Here is a 17,284-nt window from a genome sequence, read left to right on the forward strand (position 1 = left end):
AAAGATGCTCCAGTCCTCTGATTATCTTGGTGGCTCTCCCCTGGACTCGCTCCAACACCTCTATTCACCTTCCTCCTGCGACTGGGGTTAGGCGGGCTCCCCTCAGCCACAGCCGCAGCAGCTGTGGTCCAGAACCAGCCTTCCCCTCACCCTGGTAGAAGGCCGGGGAGGGTTTGGGTCAGCCGAGGCTGCCGGTTCCCTCCCACGCCCGGAACACCGGGACTCCCCTCTACAGCAGCCGCCGCCAGAGACTACAGCGGGATCGGCAGGGGCGTGCCCGGGTGTGCGGTCACAGGGGGGTGGGCGGGGCACGGGCGGGCCGGCCCGGCACATGCAGAGCCCGGTTCGGCAGGGCCGGTGGCAGCAGGCGGAGGGGGCTGCGGCTGCCCGTCCCCCCGCCCCGGCTGCCGGCATCGCCTGTTGCAGCGCGGCTCTTCGCTGGTAACTATTCTCGCATCGCTGGTTTATTCGCAGTTCTTTTAAGTATAATAACAATAATCATATAATTGTAATTAGTAGGTAATTATTTTATTTCCTCCCTTTCCGCCCTGGTGCTCACGGGAGAAGGTTAAAAATTGAGCCGGAGCGGGGGGCGAGCCTGCCGGCTGCGGGGCTGACGGGGAGAGGTGCGGGAGCGGAGGGCGGAGGGCTGCTGAGAGGGGCTGTGGAGCCGGTTCCGAATCGTGGACGTGGCCGTGGGGCTGGGGCCGGGGCCGGGCTGCGCTAGGTGTCACACCGTGCCCCAGCAGAACAGCACCCGCCGGCTGTGGGTGCTCTGACTGGAGGGGCACAGCGGGTGTGAAACTGGTGGTTCTGAGTGCGAACTGGGTCACGCTGAGCCAAACCTCTTCAAATTAACGTCGGAATTATAATTAGTTTCAGAAAGAGTCCCGGCACTGCAGTCCTGATTCAAGCAAACCCCATTTGATCAAGTGCAAGTAGAAATCTTGCCTGGGTGTCAGGTCTGGTGTGAGTGACTTAGGGATGTGGAGCGGGGCAAAGAGAGGGGCCGGGCGGGGCGGGGATCGAGGGGAGCACCGAGGTGGAGACAGTTCTAGCGTCTCTCTTAGCAGAAAACGATCTCATTAGGTGGCATTTAGGGACTAATGAGTTGTCAGCATCTGTGTGACGCGAACACCGACCGCCCACCATCGTTCTCAGTGTCGAAAACTGCTTCGCTGATACATCCGATCTTTATTTTTTAAATTCCTTTTTATTCGCAGGGTCCCACTAAAGACAGCTTATTTATAGCGGCAATAGTTTTGAGAATTTCTGAAGGGCATTGCCCTTGGCTGACTATGGAAATGAAGGAGGTGGTTTGCATGTTGCAGATGACTCTGCTGTTTGTCCCCTGCCTACAAGGTGAACGTTTCCCTACCAGGCTGGCAGCAATCAATTTCCCTCTTTTTCCTCCGCTTCTGCTCTTCCTTTGCAAGTATTCCACCGTGTAAAGTGAGTGAATAGACTGAGGGAAAAAAAATTCGGATGATTTTTTACAAAAGAAACGGTGTAAATTAAATGAGAGGTCTGACTGCAATGTGCATAATAGATGCCAGAGGCGAATTATTTATGTAACACACCAAAGCATTTACTTTTTTTTTTTTTTTTTTTATGTAATCATCATTCAAGGATCAATACTGTGCCCGAGTGATTTACTTTATTGTTGGCTTTTGTGCTTAGTGGTTCAAGATTCAAAGCAAAACGTTGCAACCAAGAAATACACGTAACGTGTGTGCCACAGGAAACCACCAGCTCTCCCCCATGAGGCTGAAAGCTCCTTTGGGCTCTGATGTCACCATCTCTGTGCAGTAGAATCCTTGGGTCTCCACTGTGGTGCAGCCACCTTCTGCCTGGTGCTGGTGGCACAGTTCAGTTCCCACCCTGGCACCTCTTTCTGTGGGAGGCAGAAAGGCTGTGTGCATGCCTGACTTTGGGTTTGGAGTTAGGGTACCACCAGGGTGAGCATCCAGATGTGGGAGCCCAGACACACTCCTGAGTCCCCTGGTCAGATGTAGGCACCTGCACTGAAGATGACACCCTGAGGAAGGACAGAAGGATACCTGAAGGATGCCAGAATCCTCCTATTGAAACATTTTGTATGTGTTTGTGCTGTTAATAGCGACTGGTTGCAGTCTTCTCTTGGAGGTAAATATGGAATTTTGTGACTGGCAATAGGGATAATCCAACAGACTCTTGACAGATTTTTCATTTTTTCATCACTGGAGCACTGACTTCAGCAGGGTTAGTAGTTTCACCAACATGCACAAAGCCAAGCATTTGGAAGGTGATATGTCTGGTCAGCCCAGGCACAGCAGATAGTGGTACTGAGCTTGGCTTGGTCAGGTCCCTTTGGCCAGGTACCCAGTAGCAGGGACTATCCCAAGTCCAAAGTGCTGTCTCCTGGCTCTGCAGTTCCGTCTCTATGTCTGTCTGGGCCAGTGCTAGATAGTATGTGGACCCTAGACTGGAAACCCTACTTGTCAAATACTGAAGCATGATTTAGGTTTCCTCTCCCAAGGAAGCTATGCATCCTGTATGCTGCAAACAGGATGAGATTTTACTCTGTACAGGGGCTCCTGGCAGAGTATCTCTAGGCTTCAGTGGGAGTGTGTTACTTTTTCTCCTTTCAGATGAGAGTAATAGGTGTTTGGAATTTCAAGGCCTGCCTTTTTTTTTTTTTTTTTTTTTTTTTTTTCCCTGTTCCATCATTAAACACAGCTGTAAGAGCTGTGCTTAAAAACACTGTCTCGCTCAAACACTTGAGTGAGTTTTCCCTGATGGGGAAAGAGCCTTCTTTTACTTTCTCTTCCAGACCCTTCCCCTGGAGCAGCTAGGTGCAAGCACAGCCATCAGTGGGTGTCTGGGGTGACAAGACCCATGAAGGGACTGTAGCTCAAATCCCTATTAGTGTCTGGCAGTGATCTACATTGGGTGACTAGTTGGATGGTACTTCCATCAGCTGCTGCCAAAATAATCCCCTCTGTTTCATTGACAACTGCTAAGATGTACTAATTGTGAGTGAGAAGGTCAGCAACAGTGGCAGGCCAGTAATGGAATGTGCTATACATATTATTCCTGAGTTAGAAACCAAGATGAAGCTCTGATTAAATTCCTTTTTCCGCACCACCCCGTCACACGATGCTTCCTCACCGTTAACACTTTCTCTCTGGCATCCCATCACTGTCTCTGTGACAGACCTGCAATTCCAACTCCTGAATTTTCCCATGTGCAACTCATGCTTCAGGTAGCCTTTGCTAAAAAATAAGTCCTCAGAAATCTCATACCTTCCAATCATGCATGCAGAATCAGGGAAGGGACCAGTGAGGAACTGTAGGCAGGGTTGTGTTGGGAGCATATGCTGTGAGAACAAGAGGAAGAACTGAGACAAACCTCTTCCACACCTCTCAATACACATGTGTAACTTTTTACTATTCCTTAATTACCAGACTTATTTACTGATGTATTTATGTATCTATTTATTTTACAGATAACCTGCATTTTTTTCCCATGAAAATACAGTAGTTCATCAGAAATTGTAGCTTCTTCGTCCTTTCTTCTTATACCTTCTTAGAGAATCCACATTCAGTTTTGGGGGCTTGATGAAATGAGTTTCAATTTTAACAGTGTGGGGTTATCAAAATGGAATGATTGTCATCAAGAAGAAGGTAGGACAATTCTGCTAGTCCTCTGACTGACCTTTAGTATTTGCCACATAGGGAACACATAACTGGAAAATTCACAAATTCGTAATAGCATTAGAAAGTGAACTTGAGGGATGGATTTCTAAATTGATGGTGCACTCTACCAAGAAAACATCTGCTTCTTTTATCTTGGTATTTTGCTTTTTCAGGCTTTCCCCGTGCTGTCTGTGGGCAGACACCATCTAGAGAGCACTCAAGCAGAATCCCCAGCCCACCCAGATCTTATCTCAGGGACGCTGAGTGCAGGTGAAGGAGCCTGAGTCAGATGCTCAGTGTTAGTGAGAGGAATACTCCCCTTCCAAATGTTTGCAGTCTGCACTCTTCCTCTTTTCCTTCCTACTGGACCTAGTGACCTGGTGACCCTTTGTATTTACAGTGCATTCATTCCCTTCTCACTTACAGGGAGACAGCTAATCCAGTTTCCTTCTGTCTTATGGGAAGATTGCTAGCCTACTTAATCAGTGTTTTGAATAAACCCAATTATATTTTTGTCTATTTTCATAATATTTAGTGTTTTTATTGTGATTATAATTTTTTAAGAGTTTTGTTCTGAATCAATACTTAACATATCTCTATAGTTAACATTTCCCTAGTTTAAATGTATTTATCTTTGTTGGCTTCATTACTGAACTCTCAATATTTACTCTTCCTGTTGTGATTTTTTCACACTGGTGGACCTTGACTAAATTGTGAATGTGCCCTTGTTTCAGAAGGCCACTGAAGTGGATTTGTAGGGTTCATTTCATAGAATCATCATAGAATCATAGAACTGGCTGGGTTGGAAGGGACCTCAGAGATCATCAAGTCCAACCCTTGATCCACTACCGCTGCAGTTCCCAGCCCATGGCACTGAGTGCCACATCCAGTCTCTTTTTAAATATCTCCAGGGATGGAGAATCCACCACTTCCCTGGGCAGCCCATTCCAATGCTTGATCACCCTCTCAGTAAAGAAATTCTTTCTAATATCCAACCTAAACCTCCCCTGGCACAACTTGAGACCGTGCCCTCTTGTCTTGCTGAGAGTTGCCTGGGAAAAGAGACCAACCCCCCCCTGGCTACCCCCTCCTTTCAGGGAGTTGTAGAGAGTGATGAGGTCTCCCCTGAGCCTCCTCTTCTCCAGGCTGAACAGCCCCAGCTCCCTCAGCCTCTCCTCATAGGATCTGTGCTCAAGTCCCTTCACCAGCCTGGTTGCCCTCCTTTGGACCTGCTCCAGCACCTCGATATCCTTCCTGAACTGAGGGGCCCAGAACTGGACACAGGACTCGAGGTGAGGCCTCACCAGCGCTGAGTACAGGGGCAGAATCACTTCCCTGGACCTGCTGGCCACACTGTTCCTGATACAGGCCAGGATGCCATTGGCCTTCTTGGCCACCTGGGCACACTGTTGGCTCATGTTCCTTAAAGAACATCTCAGAAGAAGGTGAAGACATTTCCTTTTGCTCTTGCAAGCCCTTACCCTTTAGAAAGACTGCTTTAGGTGCTATCGCTCATATGAATGAGCTAAGTAAGCATGTATGCTTTTACATCCAGAAATGTTTCCTTCCTTGGAGCATCCCATTTCAAAGTAATCTCTGAGCATGAGATTGGGCATATTAACTCTGGAGGTCCCTTCCAGCCAACATATCCATCCTTCTCAGATTTTTTTAACTTATGTACCACAGGAAGGAAAAATGTGGTTAAAACTGTATTGTCGAAGTATTCGGGACTGCAGAGTGGCAGCACATGCCTTTCATGTCACATTTGAATCGGAGAGTAACAAAAGTTTTTGGAAAAGGAGGTCAGCATCATTCAGGAATTGATTTCCCCAAAGAGAAAGCACTGTAAAAGTGCAGTAAAGAAACCTATTTGCTTCAGAGACCTGATATTTTACAAAATGTTTTTGTTCCTGTAAGCAGAAATAGCTTTATTTCTTCTCAGAGTGGAATATCCTTCCTCATTACAGTTCCTGTCATTGAGCTGTTATGTTGCCTCACCTTGAAATAAAGTCAATTTTGTTAGCTTTGCAGCAATGCTTGTTGTCATGTTGGGATTGAATTGCCTGTCTTTCTCAGGGAAGAAAAAAAAATACACAAGAAGTTTTACTTTATTGTGTATACTGGTAAAAGGGAGCCTGTGTGCTGCATAAGAGTGGAATTGAGTGGGAAAAAAATTCTGAAAAAAGCCAGTTGCTGTTTCTTTTTTTTAATTTTTTTTTCGTAATAGTTTTAGATGGTCATCATGTTAAATAACAAGGAAAAATGCAATCCCCAGTGCCTGCTTTTAAGCTGAATTCTTAAGTAGAATCAGTGAAGACATACCATAATATAGGATCTTTAGAAACAACTTCTTTGTTTCATGTTTATATAAAGATAATGAGAACAGTCTCTAATTTTTAGATAAACAAAAGTTTCAGAGTGACTCTAGGAATTTGTCAGTATAATTTTTCTTCTGCTGCTTATGGGAAGAACTCAAAAGATGAGATTTTAGTATATGTTACAGACAAAAGTTTCTTTGCATTTGCAAAAAGCTAAATTGTTTATGCCATATATCAAAATTCCTTCTCAAGCCCTACAACCTTTACCCTACATTTTTAATTGAGAGCATCAGTGCCTCTAGGTGTCAGCAAACTTTTCTAGCATTTGTGTCCTGTTGTTTTCTATATAGTCCTTACTTGCCTGATGTTCTGGAAAGAGAAATATGAAATTCAGCTTGTGAGGTTTCTATCATAAAATATTGGCAATAAACTCTTAAAAATGCAACAGGCTCCTCTTAGTTAGCTTTGTCAGACTGTTTGTCTCTTCTTTCCTACCCCATGTGTTTGCTGCCTTACTGTACAGGCAGGTGTCACGACTTTGCTCCTTGGTATTTTCACCCATGTATCCAGGCCAGAGTTTTTAAAATAAAACTTGGTTTTCAGATTACCTAGTTTAAGACATGAAAAAAGACAGAGCAGTCTCTAGAAAGAACTGAACAGCTAATGTCAGAAAACTGTACTGGACTCCCGAGGTCCCCAGGGAAGAGGTTATATCCAGGCTTTCTGGAAGACCTGCAGACTGGAAGGTCCTGGAAGTCCTTGGGATCTGGATGCCAGAGTTCACTTGCGTCCACTTGGGGTTATAGAAAGCAGCAAATACCACACAACATAAGCAGAAATAGTTTCAAGTACATTTTGCACGTACAGTGAGTGTGCGTTGGTGACCTGATCAATTTGGCTTTAATGAGAGAAGCTAATCAGAAGTGTGATTAACATAAGAAGTGTGAAAAAAGACATACAATGAGCAATAATGTCAGAACATTTATTTTTGCCTATGAACTGAAATGAAGTAGTCAGGCTTTCTTTAGAATGAACTTTTTAGTTTCTCCTAACAGCTTTATTTTAAAATACCCACCTTGCCCTTTTTTTTCTTTGAGTGTGCTTGCCCAGTGGCTTGGAGCCTCCTCATCAGGAGTGGTTTGTCCTCAGTGACTGTACCATTTTAAGGGCAGGTAGAGTAACTCCTGGCTTGAATGAGCCATGCTGAGGAGACCAAGAAATTAGAGGAAAGCACCATCCTCACCAGGTACCCAACGCCAGATGTGTTGCCAAGGTGGCTGGTGGTTTTGCCACCTTAGAGAAGCCATCTCAGAGTGTGGCAACAGCCTCCCCTGTACCTGGTGGGAGAGACAAGTGGTGGCATCAAGTGATAAACCTGGGAGCAATGCAGTGATAACACAGACATCACAAAGATAGATGGTGTGAGGGAACACCAGAGTGGAGGGAGTAACGCCACTGTGTTAGTACCTTCCTGATGAGGTGGGGTTGTTGGCCACTGAAGGTCTCCCCTGCTAATGACAAATGTGCTTCTGAGAACTACCACCAACCAGAAATTGTTTTAAAAGAAACTGTCTTTGAATATGCAAGTCACTTTGCAAAAGTTGTTGTGGTTTTGGTAGTGCTGGAGGTGTTGGTAAGCACAGGATATACGGGACAAATAAAGTACAAATCCCCAGAAAGTCCTACAAAGAGAAAATACATATTTTGCACATTTTACATCTCGATGATGGCAGAAGTTTTAGAAGTTGAGACAGTAATCAGTTTCTTTATTCTTATATTGCAAACACAGTTCTTACATAACCTCAGAGAGACTGGTAGGTAAAAAAGGAGGTACCAAAGGGGAGGTACTTGCAAGAAAATGACAAAGGGGTTTTTCGACAATGGGTTGGAAGAGCAAGGACTGTCCAATGGTTAAGCCACAATTTCAAACCGTGAGAGTAGTCTCTCAGTTATTTAAATATGTGTGCATATACATATATATATATATATACAGATATAAACTATAGAATTTGTTTTTTTTAATAAGTAGAATACATTAGCCAGCAGTAGGTAGGTTGCTACCAGCATTGGAGTTAGATTCTTTAAGCACACTTGGGTATTTCTGCATTACTCTACCTTTAGTGCCTATATACCCTTAGTTAACAGGTTTTGTGCAACCAACAGGTACCTCATTAAAAAATCCAGTAGCTGAAGTATTGCCTTAGACTCTGATTTTCCATGTGTTTATCCTCTCATCCTTCCTCTCAGAGCCTTTCTTGGATTGGGATTTGAAGACTCTCCTGCGTTGGCCCAGTGCACAGAACCCATACAAGAGCACATCCCAGAAATTTGAGACAGAAGCTCATGGCCTTTCCTTAAAAACTGACTTATTTGCAAGAGTAGGTAGGAAGACTTGCTGAAAGGCTGGCTTTTAATAAAAGCCAGGGTCTGTGGCTTGCAGATACCTGTGTAGTGAGAAGGAAGGGAGAGCACAGAGTTTTGCAGAGATTTTACTGAACGCACAAAAATTTCTCTCGTTCATGAGTCAACGTCTCCTGCGTTCATTGTTGGAACCTACCCTCAGGCACAGAGTAGCTGGAGCATCATAGTTCTCATGCCAGCTGTCTTTAAGGTGCCTCATTCATGTGGCCATGGCCAAGACACTCAGGTGTCCCTGAGCTTTAAGTAGAACAAGCCCACAGCAATGGAATCTCACCCGGGTGTGGAAATACACTTATTTTTAAACTGAAAGGGAATAGCCCTTTGGCCACTGAGTAAATAGAGGTTACAATATTCAGCTGAAACTACTGAGGAAATGTAAACAGGCTGAACCAAATTTAGTCTTTGCAAAGACACCTGTGAACCTTTTTGTTGAAATGTGATTTGCAGGTCCAAGACTGCAGCGTACATTCAAGAACAGCCTTTCAGAATCATTGGGGCTGGAAAGGACCTCTGAGATCATGAAGTCCAGAATATGACCTAACACTACCACATCAGCTAGACCATGGCACCAAGTGTCACCTCAGTGTCACTGTATCAGTGTTACAGGATCAGTGGGCTGCACAGAAGCACAGTGGGTGTTACAGTGGGTTTGAAGGGATTTGATGGGTTTGATGGTTCCAGACCATCAGAAACCCCCCCACACACATCAGTCTTCTGTTGCAGTTGCAGTAACAACTCATATGCAGAGCAGGGAGAAGGACCAAGCAAACTGGTGGGATTTTCTTTAGAGCAATATCTTTTCCTAGCTCTGCTATTGTTCGGCTGTCCAGTGTTTCAGACAGCTAAAATGGATATTTCATTATGCACTACACAATCATGTAATATTTAATGCTCTGAGGAGGTGAAGAACATGTTTTCTTATACCTAAAGCTTAGATACTTTCCGTACTAATGCTTTATGTTTGCCATCCTGTAGGAAACTCAATGCTGCTCATGTGAAGCTCCTAACTTACTAGGTGGGAAAAAGCAAAGAAATGCCTGAAGGAACATTAAACCAGCCAAAGCAAGTTTAACCAGTGGGCAGACTGCTCCTGCCTCTCCTGACACTGAACCCTCTTTCCCTTGGGCTATTTGGGGAAATCTCCCAGTCTCATTCCACCTCTCCTCTGTGCCTGTCCTTCAGTCCTGGCTAGTAAATGGAACTGAAATAAAAAATGAAGATACTTCTGCCTTCTTCTCCCTCCACACTTTGCAATTCTTTGAATGGTGGTGGTAGAGCAAATCATCCTTCTGGCTGTCTTATATCTGCTTTGTCTTACATCCCTCTCTGTCTTATTTGGGAGAGTGCAAACTCTTTGGGGAAGCTTTCTTATCCTCTGTCTTTCTTCATTCCTGGAACCACAGTGCCCAGAACCTCCAGGAGCTCTTGTAGAACCCAGCCCGAGGAACAAAGAAGACACAAAGATGTGAAGGGAAAAAAAGCTGAGCACCCAGGAGCATTGTGGAAGAAAAATTCCCAACTGCATTACCCATTCCTCTATGCAAATTTTAGGTGCCAGGGAGGATGGTTCTGGTGAGCACTTCACAGTGACTGAGGTCACCTGGGCAGTAACGGGGTTTGTGATACCTGGTCCTGAGTTTTAGAGTGGATTCCATGGCCAGTCTGTGCCTACTGTCTGCCACCAGCACTAGTGGGAACATGCCCAGCAGATCAGGACTGGCAAGCCCAAGGGGGATATTTAGATACTTCTGCCTGTGGAGATTTGCAGAGGACTTACCTTGCAGCCTCCTTGGCTTGGTCCTTGGGCCCATGGAACATGCAGAATGTTGGAACTGTGGGAGAAAATCATCATATTGACAGTGCACCAAGAAATCCTACTGCTCAGGTGATAATTCCTCTTCTGTATCCCCTCTGCTAACCTATGTGGCATGTGTAGAAGTGACCGAGGCAGAGAACAAGCTGCCAAAAAATGGCTTTCAGCTATTTGGGAAGCTGCTCTGGCTCCATTCTCCCCTATCCATGGACTCCCTGTGCAGATGTGTCTTGTCCTTGGCACAGTTTCACCTGTCTGGCCAAGGGGAGTGATGCTGGCCATGCCTCAGTTGTCCATACTGGCCAATTACCTGCTTCCAGGTCATGAGATAAGTGGTGTGACTGCAGAGATTTCCTTCATCTTGACTGTTTTCAGGGGTCTGTGTCCCCATAGTTTGGCAACAGCTGAGCTCGAAGGTGACAGAGTTCACCATTCATTGCACGAGGCACTGATAAATATTTGAGAAGAGGCTGAACAGATCTTCCTGAGATTACCTCCAAAGCTGTTCTACTCATTGGCTCAGCTGTACAAGGAAAAATGGAAACTGGGCAGCAAAACTAGTGACTGCCCCTTTTGGATTTTTGTTTTAGGGGTTGGGCTGCGTGCTTTTGCTTCCTACAGGTCAGTGAGTGTCTGGGAAAATGGGCTTCACTGTTGACTTGGGGATGACCTGCAAGGATGCCATGCTCTGCTCAGTTATTTAGGGGGACACACATCTGAATGTGGGCTGTTCATGCAGGGGATTTCTGACAGCTTCCTGGAAGAGTTTGTTCTTTTTCCATGATCTGTGAGACCAAAGAGGGGGCTTGCTGGGATTACTGGTGTGTATCACTGGATAGCACAGGACTTGTCTCTTTGCCCTGTGGAAGGCCTTTGTTTCTAAATTCCTGACAGGATCAATATAGTTGTTGAGTTTTCTTTTGCTACCAAATTGTTTAATATTTCATTTTCCCTTGTGTCTCTTGAATGCTGCATCAAAAGAGCAATTAATGTTTGTTTCAAGTTTATCCATCTTTTAGATAACACCGAAGAGCTAGAGTTTTGTCCTCCTTTTCAAGAACAATTTTGGACAGACATTTGATACCATACCTCATGACTTTGCCTCATTAGCTTTCGGTGTGCACTGTCCACAGCAGCACAGAAAATGGAGCAGCAAAGTGGGGATGCAGAGATGAGAAACTGTTCTGCCTGGCTGAGGATGTGCTCTGCCCATTTCCCAGCAGTGCAAGGCAGCTCCTGGATGGTACCCACTGGTAGAAACACAGGCAGCATCTGTGTGAGCAAACTCATACAACCTAATACACACCTGACACTTCACACTCCCTTTGAATGTGAATCTTCCATCTCTCTGTGTTCCTTCAAAAGTATTTTACTTCAAGCATCTGGCAAAATTAAAGCCCAGTTTTCTCTTTTACAACATGTGCCTTCTGTATGATTTCTAACTTAAAGACTATCCCAATATAGAGGATCTCCCTGACCATTTTTCAGTCAGGTGCTAAATATGTTGTTTGCTAAAACTTGTCCAGGCTGCGTCAAACTTTTGCTCAGGTGTCCGAAGCCTTGCAGTCTTGGCCACTGTTTCTGTCAAAGCCCAGCTACTTCTCCTCATAGACTTCAAGAATAGCAACATGGCTTTGAATAAATACCCTTCAGTTGCCTTGCAGAGTGTATCTGCTTCAATTTTATCTCAGCTGAGCTTCCAAGGTCAGTACCAACCACTAGGCCAGGAAGGTGTTTGACCAGCCAGGTGAAAAGAAAAACAACAACAAAAAAAACAACTAAAACCCAAAAACAAATGCAAGGAAATCTTGTTTTTTGTTTATTTGAGATAAGAAAAGAGAGTACTGAAAACCTGAAGGAATGATGATGGGGTTTTGTGGGTCTTGGGCTGAAGCAGAATTACAGCTAAGATCAGCTGTAATTGATGTTCATGATCACAAGCAGCCAGAGACAGACAGAAATGTCTCCCCCCTTCCTAAGTTTATTTCCCCTAATATTTGTTAGTTTACATATGTCATCAAAGGGATTCTTCCCAAAGACAAGCTCTGACTCAGAGGTTTTTGTAATCACCATATAAAAACATTCCTGGGACTAGACTTGTTGGGAGAGAGGGTGGCCTTGAACACATTTATTTCCTTTTCTAAAAATAGAGATGCACCAGATAAGAGTTTGGTGGATTCTGACCTCAGATTCTTCCTGTCTTCAGTTTCCATACTGATGCCTTCACCAAAAAACCCCAAACAAACAATCAAATAAACCCACCCAGTCTTTTTTTTTCTTCCTTCAGCTTCAACTGATGCAGGCCATGTTCCTTCTGAGTGGAAGGCTGTCAGCTCATCAGGAGCTTAGCAATGGTTTTCATCTTTCATCTGCCCGGGGGTGGTGAATCCCCCTGATGCAGAGCCAGAAGAAGAGCAGGCTCTGCAAACACAGCCTGCAGCAGGGCTGGAAGAAAAAAACCCTCAGCTCTCCAGATTCTTCTGCATTTTTGTTTGTTTGGTTGGTTTTTTGGATGTCCTGTAGAAAACCAGCAAGTTCCTCCTGCGGGAGGCAAACTTCCCCTCTTGACAGGGAACTACATGCTGGGTGTCTGGGGTTCTGAGAGGCAGTTTTTGTGAAGAATTTCAGGCCATTGACACCCAGGCTTGGAAAATGCAGGTAAGAGGCTGCAAGAAGAAGTGGGGCTTCTGAGATAAATACCCTTTATCTTTATTATGATGAATATTGCAAAAGAGCAGCACCTAAGCGTGAACAAGGAGTCAGGGAGTAAGGAAATGGCAAGAGGTAGAGGGAGAAGGGAAAAGAATGTAGAGAATTTGCCAAGGGAAAATGAGAGAATAAAGGGAAGCATGCCAAAAATATAAAAAGATGAACATGTACAGGAGCATAGCCTTTAAAGAAGATGAGTGGAAAAAAAAGGAAAAGTAAGCTGAAAGCAAAGCAAACAGCCTAGAGTGTTAAAATTTCCAACATTTAAAATATTATAAAATCAAAACATAACGACAGAAGACACAAGAAGGTAGGTATGCAAGTGTGCCTGCATGCACACAACATTTTGTTCAGTCCTACAGGAGTTCATGTGCAGGTTTCTGTCTGGATCCAAAACAAATCAAATTGTATTTTTTCTTGGCAAGAAGCCACCTGTGAAGAACTTGTTCAGGAGAGCAGTTTAATTTATAATGTTTTGTTTGTTTGTTTGTTTTTTCCTGCCATCTCACCAGTTTGCAGCAGAAGACAGGTACTTGAAATTCATTCTGGTGAGGGGGTAGTGATGGCTGGGTTCCCAGCAGCAGTGCTTTATCCTTGCTGTGACATCTGCCCCAGGGACATGGCAGAGCCCAGAGCTCAGGTAGCAGGCAGGGGAGGGAGCCTGGGGAAGCCCATTTTGCTACAGTGCCAAAGCCACCTATGGCTCACTCACCAAAAACTGAGTGAAATTGAGGCTGTTAAGTATAACAGATAAATGAGAAGGTTACTTAACCATGACACAGCTGTTGCCAGATCCAGATTTTTCAAAAATCATGACTTTGTTTCTTCCCGGCTTTGCAAAAAAATTGTCATAGTTATTACAACTAAAAAGAAAACATTTTCTCCATCTGTTTCTCTACACTTTTTACACTGGCCATCTGAGCCACCAAAGTCACCTTTTCATACTTTCCTCTCCCATCACAAAGGTGAAATATTTCCTGAAAGAAAACCAGAACAGATAGGAAACATTTCTGTGACTATGTTAGGGTCTAATGAAGACTGATTTTCATAGAGTGCAAGGAAAAAAAAAACCAAACTGAGAACCAGTATTGTTGCAACAGCCTCTGCACATCACATTTCTAGACCTGTATCCTTCTGGAAATGGTTTATCAGCTGGTGGAGTCACTTCTGGCCTCTGAGATGTTGGGTTTGTGGCCTTTCCCAGAGAGACAGAGGCACATGCACTCAGCCCCAGGGGCTGGCCATGGGCCATGGCAACTCGTTCTGGATAGAAGTGGCCAGGCTTCCTCCTCAAGAGCTTCTTCTCTTCACCAAGTAAAACCTAAGATTAGCTCATGCACTGTTATTAATATTTCACTAGTACTCCTTGTTGCAGCAAATGGATGGTTCTGCTCAATAATTCATGGCTGGGCGTAGCCTATTAAATTTGTAGTGGAGTGTACACTTTCATGTTATTTATTTATCATTGCTTTCACTTTACAGGGTGTGTTTTTTTCCCTGCTTCATTTTTCACTTGCTTAAATGCCTCTCCTTCAAAGTTCAGGCTGCTTGTAGGAAGTTAATCTTGTTCTTTCTGCCTTTTAAGTAAGGCTGAGCTCTTACCACAAAGGCCTGGGGCTGGGCCATAGGGAAAAACTTTCAGAATCACTTAGTCACTTCAGTTCAGAAGATCTCTTTGAAGCAACTGACTTGGAGATTTTGGTACAAAGTCTGACAGCCCAAAGTTCCACCCTGGCTTCAGTGCTTTTTTATTTCACAGGGATGCTCGGTTCTGTCTGCTGAGAGAACAAACTCTGAGACGAACAATTGATTTCTGCCCCATCTTCCCTACCAGCAGGCACTGTCCTCTCCTAGGTCCCTGCATGTGTGTTTTGGGGGTGTAAATCTTTCTATACTGGTTGTAGGTTGTACTCCCTGCTTAGGAGCTATCTTTTGCTTTGCTTTGCAGAAGCTGTCTGCTCAGATTATTTGATGTTTGTGGCTGATCTTGATTCCTGAATTAGCCTGTCAGCAAAACTGAAATAAAGGTTTCCTTAGAGGACTCAAAGACAGGTTTTCAGTTAAGGGTTTGGAGACTGAAAGCTTCACAAGCATGTAAAATCATAAAGTAGTCTCCCAACGTAGGTTTAACAGGACAGTATTTTCCTGGCCATTCCCATGCCCGGTTCCAAGAGAAAGGGGGAGGTTTGGAGGTTTGCTTCTCAGAATTACCTCACTTCAGGTTTCAGCCACTCATTTCATTATGAGAGGACTTCTCTTTACACAGAATCACAGAATGATTTGGGCTGGAAAGGACCTTAGAGATCACCTGATTCCAATCCCCCTGCATGGGCAGGGACACCTCCCACCAGACCAGGATGCTCCAAGCCCCATCCAACCTGGCCTTGAACACCTCTGGGGATGGGACATCAACAACATCTGGGCAACCTGTTCCTGTGTCTCACCACCCTCACATTTGAGAATTTATCCCTGATATCTAGCCTAAACCTACTGCCTTCCAGCTTGAAACTGTTCTTCCTTTTCCTGTCTCTTTGTGGCTTTTTACATTGTCCATCTCCAGCTTTCCTGTAGGCCCTTTTCAGGAACTGGAAGGGTGCTATAAGGTCTCCCCAGAGCCATCTCTTCTCCATGCCTCTTTCTCCACACATGCCAATACACAAGCCAAGCTGTCCCTCCCAGCCCAGTGTAAATGTCTTTTTGCTGTTTCACACAGGAGGTTGCCAGCTATGTTATGTGGCAGATCTTTCCCTTAATTTTCTTCCCACTGGTGTTGGCCATTGCCCTCCATGCTACCTTTTCCTTCCTTCTCTGTCTCCATGCAGCAGCTGTGCAGGAAGGCTCTGGGAATGCCAATACAAGAGGCCCATAGGGCATGGAGGATGGTGGTGACATGGGGGTTGGAAATCCCATGTCTCAGGAAGGGAGAGCATGGTGGCAGGCTCCAGCTGGAGGTAAATCCCTGCAGGGCTAGGTCTGCCCCAACATATTGAGACTAAGAGTGAGATACTCTTGTTGCAGCAACAGATATTTCATGGTATCAACAGATATTTCCACCCCTAAAAGAATCCACTATCTGTGTTGTGACAGGTTCAATGGGATCACCCACCACTGCTTTGCATTCTCAAGGCTTTTTTCTGGCAGATGGAAGGCAGGAAGAAGGCAGCATGAAAGGTATTATTTTCACATGCATTCTGCAAAATTTGTATTCTCTCTCCTGCAGAGATCACAGAGAGCATTTCAGGACACGTTGCTGACATAGATGGTCCCAGCAGTGGGTCAGATTACCTCTCCCCACCTGAGCACACGCCATCGGAGTAATGACTTGGGCTTTACAAGGACTCATTTACCTTTCAACAGCATTTAAGTCCTTAGGGTTCATTTTCAAAAACACAGGCATTTCAGGGCCCAGATCACTAGTGGCTACGGGAAGCATCAGTGTATTAAACGTGTGATTTCAGATCTCATCAAACTGTAGTGGGAAATAGATCAGGTCCTCTATACTATATAAGAGCAAGATAATATTTGTTTAAATGAGATAATTTTTCAATTGTTTCCATTACTTTTGATTTGCCCTAGTTTTCCATGGAGCAGGAGGTTCCCCTCAGAGGGTTCGTTTGAAATTGTGCAGTCAGTAAAACAAAGATCCTCTGCAAGGTCCACAGGAAACTGCCACTGTCATTTCAGAAAATCTGTGCTGCTGTCTCCACTCTGCTCCTCACTGTGCCCTTCCCATCCTGTGTATTTTCTTGGAGGGATGCCTTGTCCACAACATGTGACCGTTCTCAGCAGTGGTAAGGAGGATGTTGTGTTACACCACTGTGGTTTTGCAAAATGGTGGCTTCTGGAGAAACTCATTCCCTGAAGCAGAAGCAGCCTGCAGGGAGGCAAAGGTTTTGTGAGACTGCAGTGGGCAGTTAGAAACACAAGAGCCAAGAGGTGGTCCTGCCAGAGATAATCACCACAGGAATACCTTTCCTCAGTTCCCACAGGAAAACTGTTCACCTACAGCAGACCCCAACTCCATCCTCGGTTGTGAATCCCTGCAAAACCTCTCTGAGCTGCCAGAACACGATGCTGCCAAATAAGGTGATGCCCCTGTTCCTCTGAATATAATTCCCATTCTTTGGTGGAAATGGGATCAATGGTTCCTGAAGGCTTTTGGGGTTGATGTTTACCTTGCTAAGAAACACCCAAGCTTGATGAAAGTGGGCAGTCATAACCCTTTCCAAAGCTTCCCAAAGCACCCAGGGGTGAAAGGAGGGAAGGTGAGAGAAAGTGGGAGTGAAGGCAGGCTATGGGGCTTACAGAGAGGAAGAGGAGAGCTGAGGCTGAAGGAGAGGGGGAGT

At 44.9% G+C, this 17,284-nt stretch overlaps 1 protein-coding gene across 2 annotated transcripts in view; it reads left to right on the forward strand.

The window, feature by feature from the left end:
* The first annotated feature begins 295 nt into the window (after positions 1–295).
* Positions 296–17,284, forward strand: part of LCP1 (lymphocyte cytosolic protein 1) — a 51,782-nt gene continuing 34,793 nt past the window's right edge. For both annotated transcript variants that reach the window (XM_071739502.1, XM_071739521.1), the window contains exon 1: positions 296–441. The gene's annotated coding sequence lies outside the window, so the exon portion shown is untranslated. The remainder of the gene's footprint in view (positions 442–17,284) is intronic.

The sequence above is a fragment of the Heliangelus exortis genome, chromosome 1 (genome assembly GCF_036169615.1).
Source record: "Heliangelus exortis chromosome 1, bHelExo1.hap1, whole genome shotgun sequence".
NCBI classification, from domain to species: domain Eukaryota; kingdom Metazoa; phylum Chordata; class Aves; order Apodiformes; family Trochilidae; genus Heliangelus; species Heliangelus exortis.